Below are 8,572 nucleotides of genomic sequence, written 5' to 3' on the forward strand. Positions count from 1 at the left end.
AAGGGATCCGGTCGCCTTTTCTCTTTAAAATACTGTGTGGGCTGCAGTAACTAACCGGTTCAGTTATTATTGCAACTATGTGAAGATCAAATACATTGAACTTTGGCTAAAGGTCCGGTATCAATAGCTCATTCTTTGTCCTTTGTTCTTCTGTAGCACAGATGCAACGACGTCTCTTTCACGCGTAGGGATCCACCGCCAGAGAGAGAGAATTTCGATTCCGCTCCGGGCTTTAAAGCACAGTCATGACATCACCATATTTGGTATCCAATATCATCTTTGTATCTAATACCATTACATGGAGTCAGAAAAATGGGCAGAGATAGAACATGACATCGAGTACAGGGATTGTTGTGTTCAATGCTGTAACAGTGGAAGGGGAGAAGATGGGCCATAAAGTGAAGCAGGGAATTGTGGGTACTATGGCTACGGCATGGCAGCCCCCCTACACCAGTGAATTCTAAAAGAAAATGTCAGGACATCTGTCCATGAACTGAATCTCAAGAGAAGGTGGGTCATGCAGCAAGACAATGACCCTAAGCACACAAGTTGTTCTACCAAATAATGGTTAAAGAAGAATAAAGTTAATGTTTTGGAATGGCCAAGTCAAAGTCCTGACCTTAATCCAATCAAAATGTTGTGGAAGGACCTGAAGTGAGCAGTTCATGTGAGGAAACCCACCAACATCCCAGAGTTGAAGCTGTTCTGTATGGAGGAATGGGCTAAAATCCCTCCAAGCCAGTGTGCAGGACTGATCAACAGTTACCAGAAACGTTTAGTTGCAGTTATTGCTGCACAAGGGGGTCACACCAGATACTGAAAGCAAAGGTTCACATACTTTTGTCACTCACAGATATGTAATATTGGATCATTTTCCTCAATAAATAAATGACCAAGTATAATATTTTTGTATCATTTGTTTAACTGGGTTCTCTTTATCTACTTCCAGGATTTGTGTGAAAATCTGATGATGTTTTAGGTAATTTATGCAGAAATATAAAAAATTCTAAAGGGTTCACAAACTTTCAAGCACCACTGTACGTAGCCCAAGAGCTCTTTGACAGTGGCAACATGGTTGCACCCTTGAGTGAGCAGGAATACAAAAAAATTTTAAAGCACTGCCTTTTTGCAACACAGTGTGACAATACAATGTAGTCAAAATGCATTTGTGCAAAATGTGTAAACCAAAAACGAGTACATATGGTTGGGATGAGAATTCCATTCTTTCAGTTCATGGCTTTCTCCATCATTTTGAGGACGTAAAATTCAAGTTCCTCTTAAATGTATTTCCCCCCAGTATTGTTGCCCCACACAGATGTTTTGCAAACTAAGGCTGTGGACATGGCTGTGTTACAGAGATGGAGAATGTAAGGGAGCTTCTAGCTTCTGGCCCACGTCACTGCTCTCAGAGATGCCCTGGTATTCTCCCATCAAAACCGTCAGAATATGGAATCAATTTTGTGCCAAAATGTTCATACAATACTTTTGAAATATTAAACAAAAACGACAAATCAAAATACAAAAAAACAAAAAAAAGGTCAATTTTTTTAGACTGGCAAACAAATTATTCGTGTCATCGTGCAAAATATCAGTCTATTACTCTTCAGAAACCTTTTATTTTTGTTCCGCATCTTTCTCAGCTTTGTTTGACGTAATTTATTTTGGTTGCGATTCCAGTTTTCTCGTTTGCGGTCCCTGACTTTTTGCTTGCAGTTTTGGCACAAACTTCACGTGTGGGTGGGCTGTCCAGGAATGCATTCCCATTGGCTAACTTGTGTTTGACTGACAGCTACGCTCAGCCATTCCCTACTCGGATTCTGGCAGACTGTTTGACGAGTGACCGATCCATTGACGGTAAACAAGGATCGAGTGGACTTCAGTGGCGACTATGATATTGAATTAATTCAACAAAGTGTAAATTCAATATCATAGTCGCCACTGAAGTCCACTCGATCCTTGTTTACCGTCAATGGATCTGTCACTCGTCAAACAGTCCGCCAGAATCCAAGTAGAGAATGGCCACAACAGCCTCCGGGGAATGGCTGAGCGTAGCTGTCAGTCAAACACAAGTTACCCAATGGGAATGCATTCCTGGACAGCCCACCCACACGTGAAGTTTGTGCCAAAACTGCAAGCAAAAAGTCAGGGAGCGCAAACGAGAAAGCTGGAATCGCAACCAAAATAAATTACGTCAAACAAAACTGAGAAAGACGCAGAACAAAAATAAAAGGTTTCTGAAGAGTAACAGACTGATATTTTGCATGATTACATGAATAATTTGTTTGCCAGTCTAAAGAAATTGACTTTTTTTCTTTTTTTTGTATTTTGATTTGTCGTTTTTGTTTGATATTTCAAAAGTATTGTATGAACATTTTGGCACAAAATTGATTCCACATCAGAAGCCCTAGCCTTCAGATGTCTCGTCAAACATTCCTTGGTCCAACTTTCTATGGTCAGGTGCTCCATCTTGCCTCCCTGCTGGTATGTGTAGTCATTTATTTGAATAAGGTGAAGATTTTTTTCCCCCCAATTTACAAATTCATAAATTTTTCAAAACATTTCAGTCTGCTTTTTCATTTTTGCCTATTTTAAAGATTAACCCCAGTCTCTTGGTCAGGCAGTGTGCAGGGTTTATCAGTCACTCTAAGAGACACAATATGTGCAGAAAGGACAGTCCAGGGTCCTCCATCAAATAGCTGGCATTTTGAAGATTACCACAAAAGTTCTATTGCATATGTAAGGTTTTCATGTAACAGTTTTTAAGCAAGCTTCTCCAGATAAAGTTTTTTTTCCTCCAAAAATATTGTGGGAAAATTTAATCATGAACCCAATATAGTGAATCAAACTGAAACATGAACTAAGTGAATCGTTACATGCCCAATGAAAGGTATAGTTCACTAATCAGGGGTGGGTTTCCCAAAAGCCTCTTAACGCAAAGAGCATCTTAACTAGGAAAGAGACTGTTCATTGTGCTGCTTGCTCTACCATTTACAGATTATCTTTGTGCTGCAATGCTTTTGGAAAACTCAGGCCAGGTTTGTAACAGGTGGCAATATTAGTCAACTTTAGAGCTCCATTTCTGGTGAAAATGATGCCTCAGGCAATGCTGTGGAGCTCATACTGTGTTTCAGTAGATCACTTTACTTGGTTAGAATCAAAAAAATTTTGGGGAGACTTTATAAATTTAAGATATTGTGAAAGTGCAGTACATTTTGTTTAAAATATTAAATCTTTATTCATAGCAATTTTTGCTTTAGTTTTATACAGACAAAAATGAATTTTTCTGCATTGATTCAAAATTAAAATTACTTTGAATCAATTTTTAAAAATTTTTTTTCAAAATATACTGAATCAATTTGAATCAAATCATGAAGCAATATCGTGAATCAAAATGAATTGTGACTGGAGTTTATCATTACACCCCTGATAACAACAACAACGTTTCTTGACTTGGCAAATTCATGTGTTACATATGGACAGGTCTGCTATAATGCACTTGTGTTTCATAAATACACTTGAATAATTGAAGCTCAGTCCACAACGTGAGCAGCAACATGTTTTTTCTCCGCAACGAACACACCGATACCTTTGGAGATTAGCCTCTTGTGTAAAACTCATTCCACACTCGGTGCAGTCATAGGGGTTCTTCTTGTGTGGATACGCTGATGATGTACAAGATTTCCCCATACAGTAAAACTCTTCCCGCAGTCCAAACAACAACATGGCTTCTCTCCTGTGTGAATGCGCTGATGTTTCATACAGGTTGCACTATTGATAAAACTCTTCCCGCATTTTGAGCAGTAATACGGTTTCTCTCCTGTGTGAATGCGCTGGTGTTTTACAAGATTTCCACCAACAGTAAAACTCTTCCTGCAATCTGAGCAGTGATACGGCTTGTCTCCTGTATAAATACGCTGGTGTGTCTTGAGGCTTCCTGTATCCCGAAAGCTTTTTCCACACTGTGAGCAGTGATACGGCTTCTCTCCTGTGTGAATGCGCTGGTGTGTTTTGAGAGCTCCTCTGTCCCTAAAGCTTTTTCCACACTGTGAGCAGTGATACGGCTTCTCTCCTGTGTGAATGCACTTGTTAGGGTTCACCCAGTCGGAAACGGTCAACTTACTTCTCGGGACCCCCGCCCTCGTACCACCTGCAGAATTCTGGGACGGAACACCGCAAAAAAACAGAGAACCAGAGATCGGTTTCACTGCTGTTTATTCACAGTTTTCTTGCCAAAGATGAAATATTACAAACACCTTTTATAACAAATTATAATCTCTCTAAACGGCTATTGTGTCTGTTGAATGTGTGTGTGTGTTTGTATGCGACCTCAGAGAGGGGTGTGTGTGTGTGTCTCTATGGGAGGGTGTGAGTAAGTGACATCATTTTGATATCTGTGTCTATTTGTGTGTGTTTGACTTGCGTGCAAGTGAGCAGCTTGATCTTGGGGCAGGTCAAATAATCTCCATCAGTGTGTGTGTAAATCATAACATAATGACATATTTCTGATCATATGACATGATAGCAAGGTACAGACAGATTTTAAAGGTCATTGCTTACATACACCCCTTCAGGTCAGATACAACATAGGGCAATATGTACTTAAGATGGTGATGGAATTTTTAAACACAGATAATATGTCTAGTCTACAAAGTCTATTCAAAGAAGGTCAAATACATCAGAAATTAATGCCAAGTTAAAGAATCTAAAAGCTAAACGATGAAAAAGCTAAAATATTAAAATCATAATTCTTAACACATGAATGTGTGTCTTGTGCCAAGTCAGCAAATTACATCTTGATTCAGCAATATGTAGTAAACAAAAATAAGAACAAACTTAACTGGCAAAACAAAGAAATGCTACTTCACCAGAGAAAGGTCAAACAGGATTCAACATTAAAGAAACTGGTCAACTCTAACAATCTTAAATCACAATCCTAGCTATAAGCTAACTTAAATCATGGCATTAAATCTAACTTTTAATTCCCAATACACGTTGGCTATGCAGCTGTGGTTGTGTGTGATATCACCGCAGACCCTGTCGCCATCTAGACACATCTCTGATCAACAATACACATTTCATATCAAAACAAGCAAAATGTTCCCAAACAATGTCCAGCCGAGACAGAAGGTCATTTTAACTGAACAGAAATTAATCCTTAATTTTGTCACCATTTTAATAAATTACTGCCTTCTTGTAATTATTTATCCTTACATAATAATAAACCCTAACAATCCCCCCCTTTGATAATAGTATCACTATTATCAAATCCTAGGACCATATATTATCACCTCATTTTCATATGTGTGATTACATCGAGAATTAATCTTGAGTTAATCTTTGCCCTTCTTGACGTATATTGGTGCTCAGAGGGCGGGCATGCCCGATCAGCCCTCGTCCCACCTCACCGGAGCTTAGAGAAACTCAAAACCTCTTAATTCATCCCAAATACACGCTACTTCCTTCAGAGTAATTTGTTCTAAAACAGTGAGGGAAAATGAAATTAGAAGGCATATCGACCTATAGTGAGAACAGAGTCCTGTAAGAATACAGAGTTTCAGAGCATAGAGATGTGTAATAATAGTAGAAAACGGCATCAGATGACAGACATAACACATTCGTGTGGTGTGCGCTTGTGCAGTCCAGTTAGCAAATTGCCAGATGTTGTTGTCCAGCTCGAGCGGGTAACCCTGCTCCGAGCAATGAAGTGGTCCAGAAGGCTCGGGCGGGTAGCCCTGCCCCGAGCAAAGATGAAGCAGTTACGAAGGCTCGGGCGGGTAGCCCTGCCCCGAGCAACAATGAAGTCACGAAACCCGTGATGAGGACTGTCATGGTTGTAGTGAGGATGATTGGTTTAGTCCGGGAGCCAAAGGCCCAAATTTGGCTGAACCTGGCTTCGTCGGTTAAAGTTTTTTTTTTGCTGTTTGTTGTTGTCCAAGGTCTACTCATTAAGATAAGAGAGGGTGCCCGGTGATGTCCCTTGGGCAATTCCAGATATTGGCCCTTTATTGTTGGATGTGCTGCAGTCATAGCCTAAATTCTGACATTTTGACATTCTTCACTTTATGTTCACCAAAGTCTATATATCATACTTATTTTTGTGTTTGTTAACATAATAGGATGAGTTTAAGGCCTGGGGGTGGGGTTCCAGCCATGGTTGGGGGTGTGGCCATGCAATTGGGGGCGGGGCTTATACCAAAAAGCCCTTTATTACTCTATTACTTTGGTTGTTAATGCGAGCCTTAAATTATTAGGCATACACTCCATTGTCATCCTTGTGTTTACTTCTGCAGGGGCATATGAGGGACACACTTAGCTAATTCAAGCCAACTTGTGTAGCTATCTTGCTAACTCTGTCAATCACACTGCCCCCAAAAGATCACAGCACGCATAAGCTAAGCAGAGAAACTATTTGACTGTAATCATGAAAGAGCAGTGACATGTACTCACTGCTCACCAGTGAACTAGACCCATAGTTTCACAACACTGGCTAGCACACCCAACTCTCACCTAGTAAATGCTAGTCACTGATTTTTTTAAGCTAATACATTAAGCTAATAGATTGCTTATTTTAACGATATTGACTGTTGAAATAGTAATGTCCCTGGTTCCCTAGTAAAATTCAGGGCATTGTCCCCGATTATCATCTCAAAAGTCTGTTAACCTTACCCTCACCCCCACTCCAAACCACACTGCTTGTGGACTGAGAGTCATGTGCACTAGCCAGTCCACTGACTAGCACGACTTTTAAAACGTTGGGCAGTAAGGTTTCCTTAAGCTAATACATTAAGCTAATAGATTGCTTATTTTTACGATATTGACTGTTGAAATAGTAATGTTCCTGGTTCCCTAGTAAAATTCAGGGCATTGTCCCCAATTCACCCCCACTCCAAACCACACTGCTCTTCCACTGACTAGCACGACTTTTAAAACGTTGGGGAGTAAGGTTTACTTAACATTCTCCTCTGTACTAGCTGGCATCCAGTACATAAGCATATTTTTACAGACACTAAGCAATGGCAAAGGGTTTAGAGGGTTTTTTTTTTCATCTGAACTCTTAGTTCTTTCCTTAAATAGTTTTTGTGTTTTGTGTGTGTGTTTGCATACTGTATGTAATTATTTTACATAATTATTGCTCATTAGTGTGTGTGCATGTGTATGTGTGTGCGTGTGCATGCATGCATGCACGTACATGCTTTATGTACTATAGTTCTTGTATCAAAATTGTTAATTTTGCAAATTTATGAAAGGGTCAATTACACGTTTGACTAATTTGAATGACAGTAAAGCGTGAATACTGTACAGCCAATTTGGTTAATTGAAAATCAGTATCTTTTGCTATTCTTGTGTGTGCACATGCTGTATATGCCATTTTGCATGCTTGATATATTGCATACTGTAGTTTTACATAGTGGATCACTGGTGTGAGTGTATATGCATGCTGTATATAGTTATATTGCATGCTGTATATAGTTCTTTTACATAGTGGATCACTGGTGTGAATGTATATGCATGCTGTATATATTTCTATTTCATGCTGTATATACAGTAGTTCTTTTACATAGTGGATCACTGGTGTGAGTGTATACATGCTGTATATAGTTCGTTTACATAGTGGATCATTGGTGTGAGTGTATGCATGCTGTATATAGTTCTTTTACATAGTTATTGGTCATTAGTGTGTGTGTGTGTGTGTGTGTGTGTGCATGCTGTATATAGTTCTTTTGCATGCTGTATAGTTCTTACATAGATATTGATCATTATTTTGTATTAACTGTAGAGTTTATGTAATACTTGTATAAAAATCGCTAATTTGGAAAAGTTATGAAAGGGTTAATTAATCCACATTTGATGTATTTGAATGACAAATATAGAGAAAAATGTGAATACCTATCAGATACAGCCAACTTGGTGCATTTAATATCAGTATTTACACTGATATTATTTTTTTTGTATTTTCTTCCATTATTTGGGCATATAGGGCATTAAAGGGTTAATATATTAAATTGCCCAAGGGATATCACCGGGCACCCTCTTAAATCTTGAAGAGCTACCTCAAATCTATAAGATAAAGCAAAAAAAAAAAAAACTTTAACCAAAAATTCCGGGTCCGACCCCATGGCACCCGGACTAGTTCCAAACGGGGCGCAAGATCTCGTCCCCTCTTTGTTCACAACGTCTTGAGGATTCTCAGTCGAATCTGTGTAGAGCTCAGAAATAGAGAGACAGAGAGAAAGAACAGAGACTGGATAGGGACACAGAAAAAAATGTTAGTAGCAAACTTGTCATTGTAACACAACTTTGTTATGGAGCCTTCTTCAATCGCGTGGCATGGATCCACTGTGGAAAAAGATCAGTTAAAACAGCAGTAAAAGTAATGGTGACTATGTCTGCAGGCCCACTATATCTAGGTTTTCCCAATTGTCCAAATCGTTCAAAAAGTCACACCAGCACTTGTCTCCCACATGAAAGGGGTGTGTGGTGGAGATAATATTGTATTATTGACCTTGGTACAAATTTTATGCAACTTATCTATAAGGGCTGCAGAATACTCATCCATATGCATTTTCAAATC

Source organism: Neoarius graeffei, chromosome 4 (assembly GCF_027579695.1).
Source record: "Neoarius graeffei isolate fNeoGra1 chromosome 4, fNeoGra1.pri, whole genome shotgun sequence".
NCBI lineage: Eukaryota > Metazoa > Chordata > Actinopteri > Siluriformes > Ariidae > Neoarius > Neoarius graeffei.